This window comes from Cryptomeria japonica, chromosome 1, assembly GCF_030272615.1.
Source record: "Cryptomeria japonica chromosome 1, Sugi_1.0, whole genome shotgun sequence".
Classification (NCBI taxonomy): Eukaryota; Viridiplantae; Streptophyta; class Pinopsida; order Cupressales; family Cupressaceae; genus Cryptomeria; species Cryptomeria japonica.
In genome coordinates, this window is record NC_081405.1 from 137,338,672 (window position 1) to 137,354,854 (window position 16,183).

A 16,183-nucleotide genomic window follows, 5' to 3' on the forward strand; every position below is an offset into this window, starting at 1 on the left:
GACTCAGTTCAGCTTTCAGTCTTGGGTTCAGGTTTTGTCTCTTTGGATGGGGGTACTCTGCAGGATGTTCTGGTTGCCCCTGACATATCGACGAACCTCCTGTCCAATTATTAGATTTTCCATTCTCGCTCTGGTAAGAGAGTTGAGTTCTCACCACATGATGTGGTTATTTAGGACCTCCATGACTCTGATTTGGTTGTGGCTACTGGTAGTGTTGATACTGCATCTCGTCTTTACAGATTTGATGGATTTGAGCCCTTTGTGGGTGTAGGTTCATCTCTTATAGCACATGCAGATTCAATGAGTAAGCTTTGGCATAAGTGCTTGGGCCATGTCAATTACAGATATCTTCAACAGATGAGTACACAGGCACTTGTTCTTGGGCTCCTATAGATTTCCTGTACTGATGGTGTTTGTCATGGTTGTGTGCTTGGCAAGCATCACATGGATCCCTTTCTGAAGGGATGAGCCCCTCATGTTTTGGCACATTTGGAGTTGATTCATAGTGACCTCACTTTTATTGATGACTTCTCCAGATGCACATGGGTGTACTTTCTTAAGTACAAGTCTGATGTCTTTGATTCATTTCAAATCTTCAAGACATTTGTCGAGAAGCAGTCTGGTTGTTCTATTCAGTGGATACATATAGATAATGGGAGGGAGTATGTGAATCAAGATTTCAGATATTTTTGCATTGAGCATGGTTTGCAGCATCAGTTTACTATTCCCTACACCCCTCAGCAGAATGGTGTCACTAAGTGCAAGAACAAAACTTTACGGGAGATGGTGAATTATATAATTCAGTCGAGGTCCATGGATTCATCCTTTTGGGCTGAGGTAGTCAATTGTGCCAACTACATTCAGAATTGGATGCCTCACAAGGTGATTCGACATATGACTCCTGAGGAGGCTTGGTCTCATGACAAGCCTGATGTTTCTTTTTTCTGAGTATTTGGCAGTGAGGCATGGGCATTTATTCTTGATGCTCAGAGGAAAGCAATGGAGAAGAAGAGTGACCCCTCATTTTTGTTGGCTACTGTGAGGATGTTAAGGCGTACAAGTTGTTTGATCTTGATTCTAGAGAGGTCCTATTTTGATGGGATGTTCAGTTTGATGAGCACCTTCCCATAGTGGATACCCTGTCTCCAGTGTCTACTCCTCTGCCTACTCCTCCCATTGCATCTCTTCAAGATTATTTTGAGGATGATTCTGATGATGTTGTTGATGATCCACCATCCTCGCCTCCACCTGCTCCACCTCAGATGCCCAAGTGGGCTTTCTTTACTATTTAGGGGTGATCCTTTAGATACTCATCGCACCCGTTCTCATACTGTGGGTTCTAGTATTTTGAGTCATGGCATTTCAGATGATCCTTGAAAGTTTTCAAAGGCTACAGGACACCCTGAGTGGGATTGTGCTATGGAGGAGGAGTATTCTTCTTTGATGAGGAATAATACTTGGGATCTTTGTCCTCTTCCTAAGGGCAAAAAGATGGTTCGGTGTCACTGGTTGTATTGCACTAAGTATGTTGTTGATGGTTCGATTGATAAGTACAAAGCACATCTTGTCGTAAAGGGTTTCTCATAGGTTGAGGGTATTGATTACTCCGAGACATTTGCCCTTGTCGCCAAGATGAACTCTATTCTCTTTGTACTCTCCCTTGCAGCTTCTAGGGGATGGCCCATTTTTCAGATGGATGTGAAGAGTACCTTCTTGCATGGAGATCTCCAGGAGGAAATCTATATGAATTAGCCTCAGGGATTTGTGCAGGATAGTTCTTTGGTTTGCAGACATCGGCGTTCATTGTATGGTCTCAAACAAGCCCCTCGGGCTTGGTATGAGAAGATGGACTCTTTCTTTCTCTCCACTGGTTTCACCCACTGTCATTCTGATCACACAATGTACATTCAGCTTCTTGAGGGTGAGATCTTGATTCTTGTGCTCTATGTTGATGATCTCCTCATCACAGGTAGCTCATCCTCTATGATTCAGCATGTTCAACAAGCTTTGATGGACCAATTTGAGATGACAGATCTCGGTCTTCTACACTATTTTCTTAGTCTTTAGGTGATTCAGTCTTCTGATGGGATCTACATTTACCAGCATAAGTACGCTCTTGACATGCTTCAGCGCTTTGGCATTCTTGATTGCAAGTCTGCTCCCACTCCTTTTCAGTCAAGGTTGTTTTGATTACTACTTGCTCTACTCCTTCAGTAGATTCTACACTTTACAAGCAGTTGGTTGGCAGTTTGTTATACCTGACGCACACTCATCTTGATCTTTCCTTTGCGGTTGGCCTTGTCTCTCAATTCTCCCATGATCCTCATGAGAGTCATTGGAAACATGCCAAATGTATTTTATGGTACATTTGGGGCACTATTTCTCATGGCATTCACTACACATCAGGGGAACCTCACATTGTTGGCTACACTGACTCAGATTGGGCTGGTGATGTCACCGATCGAAAGTCTACTTCTGGCTTTGTTTTCTGTCTTGGCTCTGGTCCTATCACATGGTCTTGTAAGAAGCATATTGCTCATGCATTATCATCTACCGAGGCTAAGTACAGAGCTGCTATGTTCGCCAATCAGGAGATCTTATGGCTTCGACAGTTGATGACTAAGTTTGGTTTTCCTCCTGATAGTCCCACTATCCTTTGGTGTGACAATCAGAGTGCTATTCATATTTCTTGCAACTCGGTAGAGCATCAGTAGATGAAGCACATTGAGATTCACATGCATTTCATCCGCCAGTTGATTCAGGATGGTTCTCTCATTCTGGAGTACATTCCCATTTCCGAGCAGGTTGCATACATCTTCACGAAACCTTTTGCATTGTCGCGCTATCTTCAATTGCGCTCTATGCTTGGGGTGAAGAAAGTTGTCCTTGGGGGGTTTTTATGAGGCCTTCTTTCCTTCTTATTTCTTTCAGCTATTCTTTTATCTCTTTTTGGAGAGGATTTTTTTCCCACTGGGTTTTCTCCTTTTTCTTTGTTTCATAGAGATTTTATTGTATTTGGGTACTTGATCAGGCCTTGTTGTCGGGACCCATCTTTCCTGCTTTCAGTAGTTGTTCTAGGTTTTAGCTTCTCCCTAAGTCTATCTTAAGGGGGGGTGTTAGAGTAATCGGGTCTTTACTTGATTAATTAAACAACATTTGTTTAATTATTTAAGTTCCCTTTATCTCTTTTACACTTAAGCTAACATTAGGTTATGTGCAAGCCTAGGTTTTCCCTTTTAGGGTTTTTTGACCTATTAGAGGTTAATTTTCTTTTCTTTGTATTATTACCACATTACACATTTTTGTGAATATTGAGCTCTCATATTTTTGATAATTCTTCTGTGTATTTGGTTTTTCTTTATTGCTTCCTTGCTTCTCCTTGTAACAGGTTTATTTCAGCTTGCAGAGATCATTTGAGCTTTTGTGGTGTTGTAATTCTCAACTCTCACAACCAAATCAGATATTCGTTAATATTGGATATCTGATATTAACAGATATCTGATATTAACGGATATCTGATATTAACGGATATCTGATTTGTGATGTTACTATTGTAACGTCATACTTTTTCAAATCGGATATTCGTTTAAATCGGATATCTGTTTAAATCGGATATCTATTTTTCTCAACATAAAAAGTATAGTTCAGTAAAATGGGCATAACTTTTGCATTTCTTATCAAAATTTTGATTTTTTATAGGCCTTGGAAAGGTAATTCAGAGATATATCAAATGGATAAGATAATTTTATAATGTTATAAACCAAAAATTAATTATAATCATTCCTTCAATTTTAAAACATTAAATACTCACAAATTCTGCATACAAAGTCTCATTTTTTTCCTATCGCCTCCTTTATCTATCACTTGTCTATCTATACTTATATAAATATATTTTATCTATCTCTTTCTTCTCTACTTATGTCACTTCTTTTCTCATCCCATCTAGATAAATAAATTCCCAAGTTACATGCATCTCTGCATATATCTCCATCTTTTTATTCCTATCTCTCCCTCTCCCACTCCATCATTGTCACTCCTTATTTCTATATTTCTCTCTAATAATCTCTCTTCTCTCTATTTATCTCCCTCCTCAACCTTATCCTACCTATACTTATATATTACTTGTCTCTATCACCTCCTTTCTCTCCCTCCACTTGTCTTACTCTCTCTATCACTTTCTATCCATATCTATCTCTATCTCCATCTCTTTCCCTATCAATCTCTCTTTCTATATGTTCCTCTATCTTTATATATCTTCCTCTATACATGATTAATCTACTTCTCCGTCTCTTCCTCTATCGCCCTCTTGAAGTATCTTTCCCTTTCTCTACCTTTATCTCTTTATTTACTCTCTCTTTATATATCTCTGGCTCTCTCCCCCCATCCTTCTCTATAGTGCCTTTATATATCTTTATATCTCCCTCTTTCTCTCTCTCCCTCTCTCTCTATCCCTATCTATAATCTCTATCTCTCTTTCTCACTCTCTTGCACTATTTGTATCTCTCTATCTATCGATATTTCTCTTCCATTTTTCTCCATCTCTTTATATATTTATCTGTCTTTACCTCTCTCTTTATCTATATCTATTCATCTCCCTCTCCCTTTAACTTCATTTTTTATCTCTATCTTCCTCTCTCCTTTTCAATATCTAGATATGTCTACCTCTTTCTATCCATCCTTGTCCTTTAGTTTTTCTCCCTCTCACTTCATACTCCTTAATATCTATATCTCTACTTATGTCCTTGTCCTTTAGTTCTTCTCCCTCTCTTTAGCTCTTCATCTCTCTTCACCCTTATATCTCTCCTTATTTGAAACTTAGTACATATGGTCTCCTAACGGGTTATATGGTGTCTTAAGGGGTCATATGATGTTTTATGACCCCTTAGGACACAATATGACCCCTAACGACACCATATGGTCTCCTAAGGGGTCATATGGTGTCCTAAGGGGTCATAAAACATCATATGACCCCTTAAGACACAATAAGACCCCTAATGACACAATATGGTGTCCTAATGGGTCATAAGACACCATATGACCCCTTAGGACACCATATGACCCCTAATGACACAATGTGGCATCCTAAAGGGTCATATGGTGTCCTAAGGGGTCATAGGACACCATATTACCCCTTAAGATACCATACCACCCATAGCACCATATAGTGTCCCAAGGGGTCATATGGTGTCCTAAGGGGTCATAGGACACCATATGACCCACTAGGACACAATACAACCCCTGACGACACCTAAGGGGTCATATGGTGTCCTAAGGGGTCATGGGACACCATATGACGCCTTAGGAAACCATACGACCCCTTACAACACCATATGGTGTCCTAAGGGGTCATATGGTATCCTAAGGGGTCATATAACACCATATGACCCCTTAGAACACAATAAGACCCATAACAACATGATATGGTGTCCTAAGGGGTCATATGGTGTCACAAGACACCATATGACCCCTTAGGACACAATATGACCCCTTACAATACCTAAGGGGTCATATGGTGTTCTAAGGGGTTATATGATGTCCTAAGAACCTTTAGGACATAATATGACCCCTTAGCACACCATACAACCCCTAACGATACCATATGATGTCATAAGGGTTCGTTGAACACCATATGACCTGTTAGGACACAATATGACCCCTAACAACACCTAAGGGGTCATATTATGTCTTAATGGGTCATAGGACACCATATGACCCCTAACAACACTGCATGATGTCCTAAGGGGTCATATTGTGTCATAAGGGGTTATAAGACACCATATGAACCCTAACAACACAAAATGATGCCTAACAATACCTAAGGGGTCATATGGTGTTCTAAGGGCTCATAGGACACCATATGACTCCTTAGAACACCATGCGACCCCTAATGACACCATATGGTGTCCTAAGGGGTCATAGAACACCATATGACCTCTTAGGACACCATACGACACATAATGACACCATATGGTGTTCTAAGGGGTCATAGGACACCATATGACCCCTTAGGAGACCATACAACCCATAACAACATAATATGGTGTCCTAAGGGGTCATAGAACATCATATGACCCCTTAGAACACCATACGACCCATAACGACACCATGTGGTGTCTTAAGGAGTCATAAGACACCATATGACCCCTTAGGACATAATATGACCCCTAACAACATCATATAGTGTCTTAAGGGGTCATAGGACACCATATGACCTATTAGGACATAATACGACCCCTTAGGATACAAAATAAACCCTAATGACACCTAAGGGGTCATAGGACACCATATGACTCCTTAGCACACCATACGACCCCTAACGACACTATATGGTGTCCTAAGGGGTCATAGGTGTCCTAAGGGATCATAGAACACCATATGACCCCTTAGGACACCATACAACATATAACAACACCAAATGGTGTCCTAAGGGGTCATAGGACACCATATCACCCCTTAATAGACCATATCACCTATAACAACACCATATGGTGTCCTAAGGGGTCATAGAACACCATATGACCCATAACAACACCATATGGTATCCTAAGGGATCATAAGACACTATAAGACCCCTTAGAACACAATATGACCCCTAACGACATCATATAGTGTCCTAAGGGGTCATAGGACACCATATGACCCCTTATGACACAATATGACCCCTAACAGCATCATATAGTGTCCTAAGGGATCATATAGTGTCCTAAGGGGTTGTAGAACACCATATGACCCCTCAGGACACCATAAGACCCATAACAATGCCATATGATGTCCTAAGGGGTCATATGGTGTCCTAAAGGGTCACGGGACACCATATGACCTCTTAGGACATAATATGACCCCTAACAAAACCTAATGGATCATATGGTTTCTAAAGGGTCATACAATGTCCCATGACCCTTAGGACACAATATGACCCCTTAGCACACCATACAACCCCTAACAACACCATATGGTGCCCTAAGGGGTCATAGGACACCATATGATCCATTAGGACACAATATGACCCCTAACAATACTTAAGGGGTCATATGGTGTCCTAAGGGGTCATAGGACACCATATGACCCCTTAACACACCATACAACCCCTAACGACACTATATGGTATCCTAAAGGCTCATAGAACACCATATGACCCCTTAGGACACCATAAGATCCATAACAACATCATATGGTGTCCTAAAGGTTCATGAGACACCATATGACCATTTAGGACACAATATGACCCCTAACAACACCTGAGGGGTCATATGGTGTCCTAATGAGTCATATGATGTCCTATGGCCCTTTAAGATACAATATGACCCCTTAGCACACCATATAACCCCTAACAATGCCATATGGTATCCTAAGGGGTTATAAGACACCATATGGTTTCCTAAGGTGTTATAAGACACCATATGACCCGTTAGGACACAATATGACCCCTAACAACACCTAAGTGGTCATAGGACACCATATGAACCCTTAGGACACAATATAACCCCTAGTGACACCTAATATGTCATATGGTGTCCTAAGTGGTCATATGACGTCCTATGACCCCTTAAGATACAATATGACCCCTTAGCACACCATACAACCCCTAACGACACCATATGGTGTCCCAAGGGGTCATAGGACACCATATGACCTGTTAGGACACAATATGACCCCAAATGACACCTAAGGGGTCATATGGTGTCTTAAGGGGTCATAGGACACCACATGACCCCTTAGGACACAATATGACCCCTAAAGACACCTTAGGGGTCATATGGTGTCCTCAGTGGTCATATGATAGCTTATGACCCCTTAGCACACCATATGAACCCTTATGACACCATATGGTGTTCTAAGGGGTCATAGGATACCATATGACCCCTTAGGATACCATACGACCCATAACGACACCGTATAGTGTTTTAAGTGGTCATATGGTGTCCTAAGAGGTCATAGGACACCATATGACCCTTTCAAACACAATATGACCCCTTAGCACACCATATTACCCCTAACAACATCATATGGTGTCCTAAGGGTTCATAGGACACCATATGACCTGTTAGGACACAATATGACCCTTAATGACACCTAAGGGGTCATATGGTAAATTTAGAGGTGAGGATAGGTATGACAGAGAGATGATATTTGGAGAAGAGAGAATTAGAGAGAGTTGGGGGTAATTAGGGGTTGGGGGGAGAGGGGGGATGGGAAAGTATCAAGGGAGAGAGGGAGAGATGAGGAGATAGGTTCAAAGAGAGAGGTATAGAGAGAAGGTAATTATGGGAAGGGGAGGGGGGGAGAGAGAGGGGGGGAGTATCAACAAAGGAAGAGGGGGGAGAGATGGGGAGAGAGAGCCCTAATTACCCTCTCTCTAGTCCATCTATTTGTTAATACTTCCCTCTTCCCCTCCACTCCCCCTAATTATCCTCTTTATCACTCTCTTCACCTCTCTCCACATCTCTCCCTCTCTCCTTTCATTGATACTTACTCTTCTCCCTCTCTTCTTATCCGCTAATTACACCCAACTCTCTCTCACATTATTTATTTCCCTCAATTACCCTCGATCACCTCTCTCCTCCTATGGGTTTATAGATACTTCCCTCTCCCCCTCTCCCCACCCCCTAATTACTCTCTATGTCTCTCTTCACCTCTGTCCCCATCTTTGTTCTCTCTTTTTTGATACTTTCCCCTCTCCCCTAATAATCTCAAACTCTCCCTCTCATTCTCTCTTCACCCCAATCACCCCTCCATCTCTCTCTTCGCCTACCACCTAATTACCTCTAGCTCTCTCTCTCTCTCTCTCTCACTCTCTGTTCCCCCCAATTACTCTCTTCTTCTCACCTCTCTCCCCCTCTCCTTTTTTTATACTTCCCTATGCCTCTCCTTGTCCCCTCTAAATTTTGTTGCTAGAGATAAGAAGGAAATGCAGGGAGACTAGTCTAGATCTTAGGGAAGAGAGAATGAAATAGAGTAGGAAATTATGAAGAGGTAGAAATATAAGCACCTTGTAGAGCTTGAGAGAATGAATGAGGTATTCAATGACAGTTAGAGATATAGGTCTAGAGAGAGATGTATAAATATGAACAAAAGAGAGGGAGGAAGAAACAAACAGGTGGAGTGATAGGTTTAGAAGAGAGAGGCAGAGAAAGGAACAAACATAGATAACATGGTTTATCAAAATTTATCGAACTCAATAAAATTCCTAAATTTTCTATTATTAATTACTCATTTAGTTTATTTTGAGACAATTGTTACAAAAAATTCATGCAATAGGGAAATCATAGGAAAAAGTCATGAGCTTTTTATGTTTTAAAAATGAAGGATGAATTTAAATGAATGATAATTATTTTTTTAAAAATTAATTGAAAATATACCTATCTCATATCATATAGCTCTAAATTACCTTTCCAACGCCTGTAAAAAATCAAAATTTGATATAAAATGCAAACGTTATGCCCAATTTACTAAAATATATTTTTTCAAAACGGATATCCAATTTTAAAACATAATTTTTTTCCTCCATTTTTTTGTTTGGGTTTGCTTTGGTATTTGGCTTGGAAGTGACAAGCCTGGAAAGTCAACTGAAAAAATGTGTATTTCAGTATTCCTTGATTTTCCAGACTTTACACTAGTGGCTGACGGCTTTTTTTTATAGCCAAAATTGTTAAAATGAAAAGGGTTTTTTAAGGAAGTTCTCAACTTTCCAACAATATAAGGCTTGTCTTATTTCGACTTTAATAAATAATTATTATTTATTTTCTAATTGAATTCTGACAAAAGTCCTGATTGATAGAGTGATTGAAAAACACTCATCTTTCAAAAGGTTTAACATTTTTTGAATCTGAAACATGTGTCACATCTTATGCTTCGTCTGCTATAGGGAAAAATTTAAAAAAATTGAATTTCATAAGGTTTTGACCAAGTTAAGGTGGTCAGACGTAGGATTTTCTGAATTTCTGAAAAGTTGTAGTAAAAAAATCATAAATAATTATTTACTTTATAAAAAATTATTAAAAAATATGTGTCACATCCAGACATGAGTCTAATACTTATATTATAAATCTTATAAAAAATATTATGGTTTGATTATGAATAGGGTGGTCAGACATACACCTACTTCTTATCTTTTCCCTAAAATTTGAGTACCGTTGCATTGAAATTTGAATTTTTCATCAAATAGGATTTTTTTTTTCCAAAAAACAACTAGTAGCTTAGAAACTAAATTCAATTTTATATAGATTCTCTTCTTACATATTTTTAAAATGATGTTCATAACTTATTCAATTTTTCATGTCAAGTTGCATAACTCTGATTTTTTGAAATTTCATTGCCACTTAAGGGCCTATTTTGGCACACCATGATCCTACACATACCCATCAAGGAAGTTGAACTTAACATAAGGGCTAAGGAAGCATTGTTGAGTTCTTTGACTGATTTAGAGATGACTAATGTGATCAATGGGACTTCAGACTACACATGAGATATGGAAAAAGCTAGAGGTCTTATATGAAGGAGATGCGCAAGTTAAAGTTGCTAAATTGCAGAGTTTGAAGGGAAATTATGAGAAATTGAAAATGGGAGAAGATGAGAACATAACTTCCTTTATGGCTAAAGTGAATGAGGTTATTATGAACATTAGATGTGCAGGGATAACTTTAAGAAACCACCCCCGAGGCAAAAGTGTAAAATCCTAGCGAATCAGACATTATTTTTGGGGGGGAATTTTCATATTGATAGCGAATTTTTTTTCAAAATAGGAAAAAAAATTATTTTGTATTGGCGATTTTTTTTAGGGTACAAAAATTCCATAAAATTCTGGCGAATAATACCTTGTTCTGTGGGGAAACTATATATTGTAGGAGACAATTTTTTTTCGTTTAAAGGAACAAATATATAACTGTATGGGCGAAAAATTTTAGTCTGAAGGAAAAATTATTTAAATGTATTGGCGATTTTTATCCATGGCTTGAAAATTACTTAATTTGTTTGGCTAATATTTTGTTATTTATGGAAAAAAAAAATTTATTGGTGATTTCATGAATTCATTGCCATTAATAGACAAGGCACATCACATTGAGACCAGACTATGCACGATGTATCAAAAAGCATAGCCTCTTTGACACGTGAAGGGTGACACTACCTAAAATCCATCAATGATTTTAAACCGTTCGATGATCGTAGATCAATGGCTGAAGTTTTATTTCGGCCCAAATTTTTGAAGAGAACATAGTTAACCAGAAAGTGCTTGGAATGGAATTGGATTCAACAGACATGTATCAAATGTCACGATCGATAATTTTGGTCATTTAATATATATCTAGTCACTAACTGCAATCCACTCTATCCCCACGACTTCCAATGTGGTACTTGTCAACTTGGTACTGGTTTATAGTTGTTTCCAATTTTGCACACTAGTGCATTTGTGGGAAAGATTTGCAAAGATATAGGAAAGATTTTTAAAAAATTAAAGAAATTAATATGATTAGAGAAGGTATTATTACAATCAAGAGCTTCAGCTACTTATATACGATCTATACTTCTTTCATCTTCAATTAGCCTTTGCCATTTGGTAGATAAATCGTCAGAGCTCACGGTATTTAAATTATGCCTCTGGCTTAGGTCTATAGGCTCAGGTAACTAGGTTGTTTAATTTGGTAATCTGATTTGTCAAGATGGACACTCCTATCTACTTGAGAAGCATTTATGCGGAGGACTAGAGGGCCTTTTTGGGCTTCGTTAGAGACCCAACCCTCCAATCAGTCTGCAAGGAGGTTGGGATGTTCACCAATGAGGCTACGAGGATGGTGTTGGGTAGAGACTTTCTGCGTAACGAAAATAGATATTGTGTTAACACGGACATTACATATTGGTTCTTGGCCTCTCTTCTAGACCTCGGAGGAGACAAGGTGGATATGCTGATGTTGATAAGGAAGGTTTTTAAGGAAAACTTCTTTAGAGATGACATTATTGTTGTCGTCCTTGCAGAAGTAGGGGTGGGGATCCCTTGGGTGAGTGAATTAAGCAAGCTTCTCCTCCCTGACCAAATAGTGTTAGTGGCCAAGAAATCGTTTCTTTTGAACCTGAATGCAGAGCAGTTGACGTGTCATAGAAAATGGGCGTGGATTGGCAGGGACTTTCTCCGGAAATGGTTGCTCCTAGACAACTTTCCAAACTACTATTGGCTTGAAGAATTCTCTCAGCTTATGTTGTCTAAAGAATTCTACATGGAGGGAGGGCTAGATTCTTAGGGTAGACCATCCACTACCTGTGCCTTAGCCCCGACCCCCTAGTAGTTTTTGTTTTTGGCTATGTCCTCGTAACCTGAACCTCACAGGCTCAGTGGCTTACTCATTTTGGCTTTAAATTTTTTGAGGGACTCAAGTCTCAGACATGTTAAAATTGTAAATTTCTTAAACATAAATATTAATGATAATTTTGCAAATTCCAGATCGTTTCAATTTTCCTCTTATGGATATAAAAAAGCTTTCTATTTCATTTTATTAATGATAGTTTTGCAAATGCTTTTTGTCTATGAGCTACGATATTTCAATATTTTGTTAAACAATGGAAATAAATTTAATACTGTGATCTTTTTTATGTAATGCTTCTTCCTCTTTATTTAATATATAAAAAAAAAATCTAGTTTGTTCCATTAATTATTTGTACATTGATTACGGTTGATTATAATTTTATAAATATAAAAAAAAATGTTTATCTCACGAAAAATAAGAATTAAAATTCCAACTTACTTGTTGATGAAGTTTTGAACTAGTGCATGTGTGGGTTGGTACATGCTATGATTTATAGTTAAGATTTTGTCATTATGAAGAAATTTAAGATATTTATGAACAGTACATGGGATCGCTTTCATGGAAGAGAACCAATGATGTGAATATATTATTAGCACAGTTTCAAAAAATAGAATTGAGAAGTGGATATATTTTATCATTTATATGTATCAATATACAATGTGGTAATTGGTCCCATTTGTTTTGTATCAAACAAATTAAAGTAATTAATTACTTTACAAAACACCCAATGAATTAGGTATTTTACGAAGAAAGGCACGTCCACTTATTTGGTCCTATCACTCATTTGATCTCATAATCTATCTTTTAATTTAATATCAAAGTTAATCTATCTTTCTTATATCTTTTAATTTAAAGTATATTATAAAGACTATTTATATACTTTTGATATGATAATCGATAACTTACCCTCTTTTTTGTTCCCTTTGGTGTGCTTGTTTTTTCCAGCAATTACAATGCTTTTTCTTTTTTTCTATATTCAAAATGATGAAATTTTTGAAATTGAACGTTTTACATTTAGTTAAATATAATTAAGTCTATAAAGCTCTATTTCGGGCGGAAGTTGAAAATGATTAAACAGACTTAAAAAACAATCCGGAAAAGTGACTCGAGTGTGGTGACGTGCCTGAAAAATGGCAAAAGTCATGGGACCCACGACAACTGACAACAGATACCATCGTTCATTGGATGAGCACAGATTAATGGCTTAGGGTGGATTTCGGCCCGAATGTGGGAAGTAAACACATTTATGAGAACTTCCCCCAGAATTGAATGTTTTACATTTAATTAAATATAATTATTAATTAAGTCTATAAAGCTCTATTTCGGGTGGAAGTAGAAAATGATTAAAAAGACTTTAAAAACAGTCTAGAAAAGTGACTCGAGTGTGGTGACGTTCCCGAAAAATGGCAAAAGTCATGGGACCCACGACAACTGACAACAGATACCATCATCTGTTGGATGAGCACAGATCAACGACTTAGGGTGGATTTCAGCCCGAATGTGGGAAGTCAACACATTTGTGAGAACTTAGCCCAAAATTGAACATTTAACATTTAATTAAATATAATTAAGTCAATAAAGCTCTATTTCAGGTGGAAGTTGAAGGATTAAAAAGACTTAAAAAACAATCCAGAAAAGTGACTCGAGTGTGGTGACGTGCCCAAAAAATGGCAAAAATCATGGGACCCACGACAATTGACAATAGATACCATCGTCCGTTTGATGAGCACAGATCAACGGTTTAGGGTGGATTTCGGCCTGAATGTGGGAAGTGAACACATTTGTGAGAACTTAGCCTAGAATTGAACGTTTTACATTTAATTAAATATAATCAAGTCGATAAAGCTCTATTTCTGGCAGAAGTTGAAGGATTAAAAAGACTTTAACAACAGTCTGGAAAAGTGACTCAAATGTGGTGACGTGCCCAAAAAATGGCAAAAATCATGGGACCCATGACAACTGACAACAGATACCATCGTCCGTTGGATGAGCACAAATCAACAGCTTAGGGTGGATTTCGGCCCGAATATGGGAAGTGAACACATTTGTGAGAACTTCACCCGGAATTGAACGTTTTATATTTAATGTCCTCAGAATTTATACTGAAGCAATGAATGTTTTGTCCTTTGGCAGCGAATAGATATTAATAGTAATTAATAAAATTACAACAGGCTTCTAGATATTTTGCCCTTCAGGTATTACTTTTGTACTTTTCAATGTTTTCAAAATAAGTGACTCATAAATCATAAATTATAATCGTATTTCATTTCATGGATAAACCTAAAACCAGTAAATCGAGGGAGAATCAGAAATGACTACTAGATTGAGGAATGCAAGTTGCAACAGAGACTATCTGCGCCAATCTAGTGAAATAGAAATTTTAGGTAAAATCGAGAGCACCTACATCCCGCCTTTTTTACTTTTTTTTAATCTCGTGCTTCAATTTGAGGGTTAGCATTTTTAGGCTTGTATCTACCATTATTTTGAATTATTAACAATAACAGCGATGGGGAAAATGGGAAGTAGTAGTTCAACAAGAAGCCAAGTGAAAAAAAAAAATTACCTAACCGAACTGGTTAAAACACCAGGTTTCACTGATGAATACGATGATATTTATGACCCTGCTATCCATGGTGAAAAGTGTATCATAGATATTAGATATGTATTGTCTATTAAGGTGGAAGATCCAACCAAGGCAAAATTTAATGTTTTCAACACAATGTTAAAACAAAGAACAAATAAAATCGCATCATGGGATGCTGGATTGGGAAGCATGGTGTTACCTAAAGTATTCCCTTTCCCTGATTTTGTCATGGTCTGTGCCGAAAATTATGATGAAGATAAAAAAGCAATTGTCAATAAAAATACAAAAGAGGAAATTCTATCCATAAACGTGGGAGAATTTGCTCGTTTGTTGAACCTAGGGTTTGAAGCACAAAACTCAAACATCCACATTGACCTAGGAAAGCTGGCAGAGAATTATGAGAGTCTCGATCCAAGTCATAGAGATTCATTTATCAAAGCTCTAATAATGCATGGTACTGGTACTAGTACTCCACTGGATTAGAATCATAAGCCTCCTCATGATTTTAACATTTTTGTTCCATGGGTTCGGGATACTATTTCCTTGCTGACATTTTTCCTGGGATTGGAAAATGATAGGGAAGTGGGTGCTAGCCTTCTTGAAATGATTTTAAATATCCATTGTGTAACTCAGCCAGTAAGATATAACTTTGTTAAGCACGTTGTTCAATTCATGCAAAAACAATTACTAATGATCAAAAAAGGTTCTTGTAAGACATTTAGGCTCTCATCCTACTTGTGTTATCTCCTTCTATCCAAGTATCATGCAATATTCGAAACCAACAATCTTCAAATTATGAACTATAAGATTGATGAGAAGACTCGGAATAGAATTGAGTGTCCAATATATGAATGGACACCAAACATAAGGATGCATGATAATAGAAAGAACTACAATGATTTGTAGACTTATTTTTGGCACCAATGTATAATGAAATTATCAGCTCTCCAATGCCTAGATTGCCTGTGTCTTGTAGAGATTGCATTCAACTCAAAAGTCAAATACAATTGGCTGACTGGTTCTTCATGGAAGAATACACTGTGTTAAGGTTTTACAGATCAACAGTACAACCATATAGACTTCCAATATATGTGACAAAGATGGTATTTACATTGGAATATGTACGACAGTTGGAGAGCACAGATAGGCACTTCCATGGTCAGCAAAAGAAGAGCATATTTCCTTCCTTTCCTTTCTCATGTGGAGGCTTCACATTTGAGAGAAAAGAATTCAATGTGGCACATGATTTTTTGATAGTTTTTAGCTTTGGTGATGAAGGTCTCTGGCAGTATGATCCAATTGG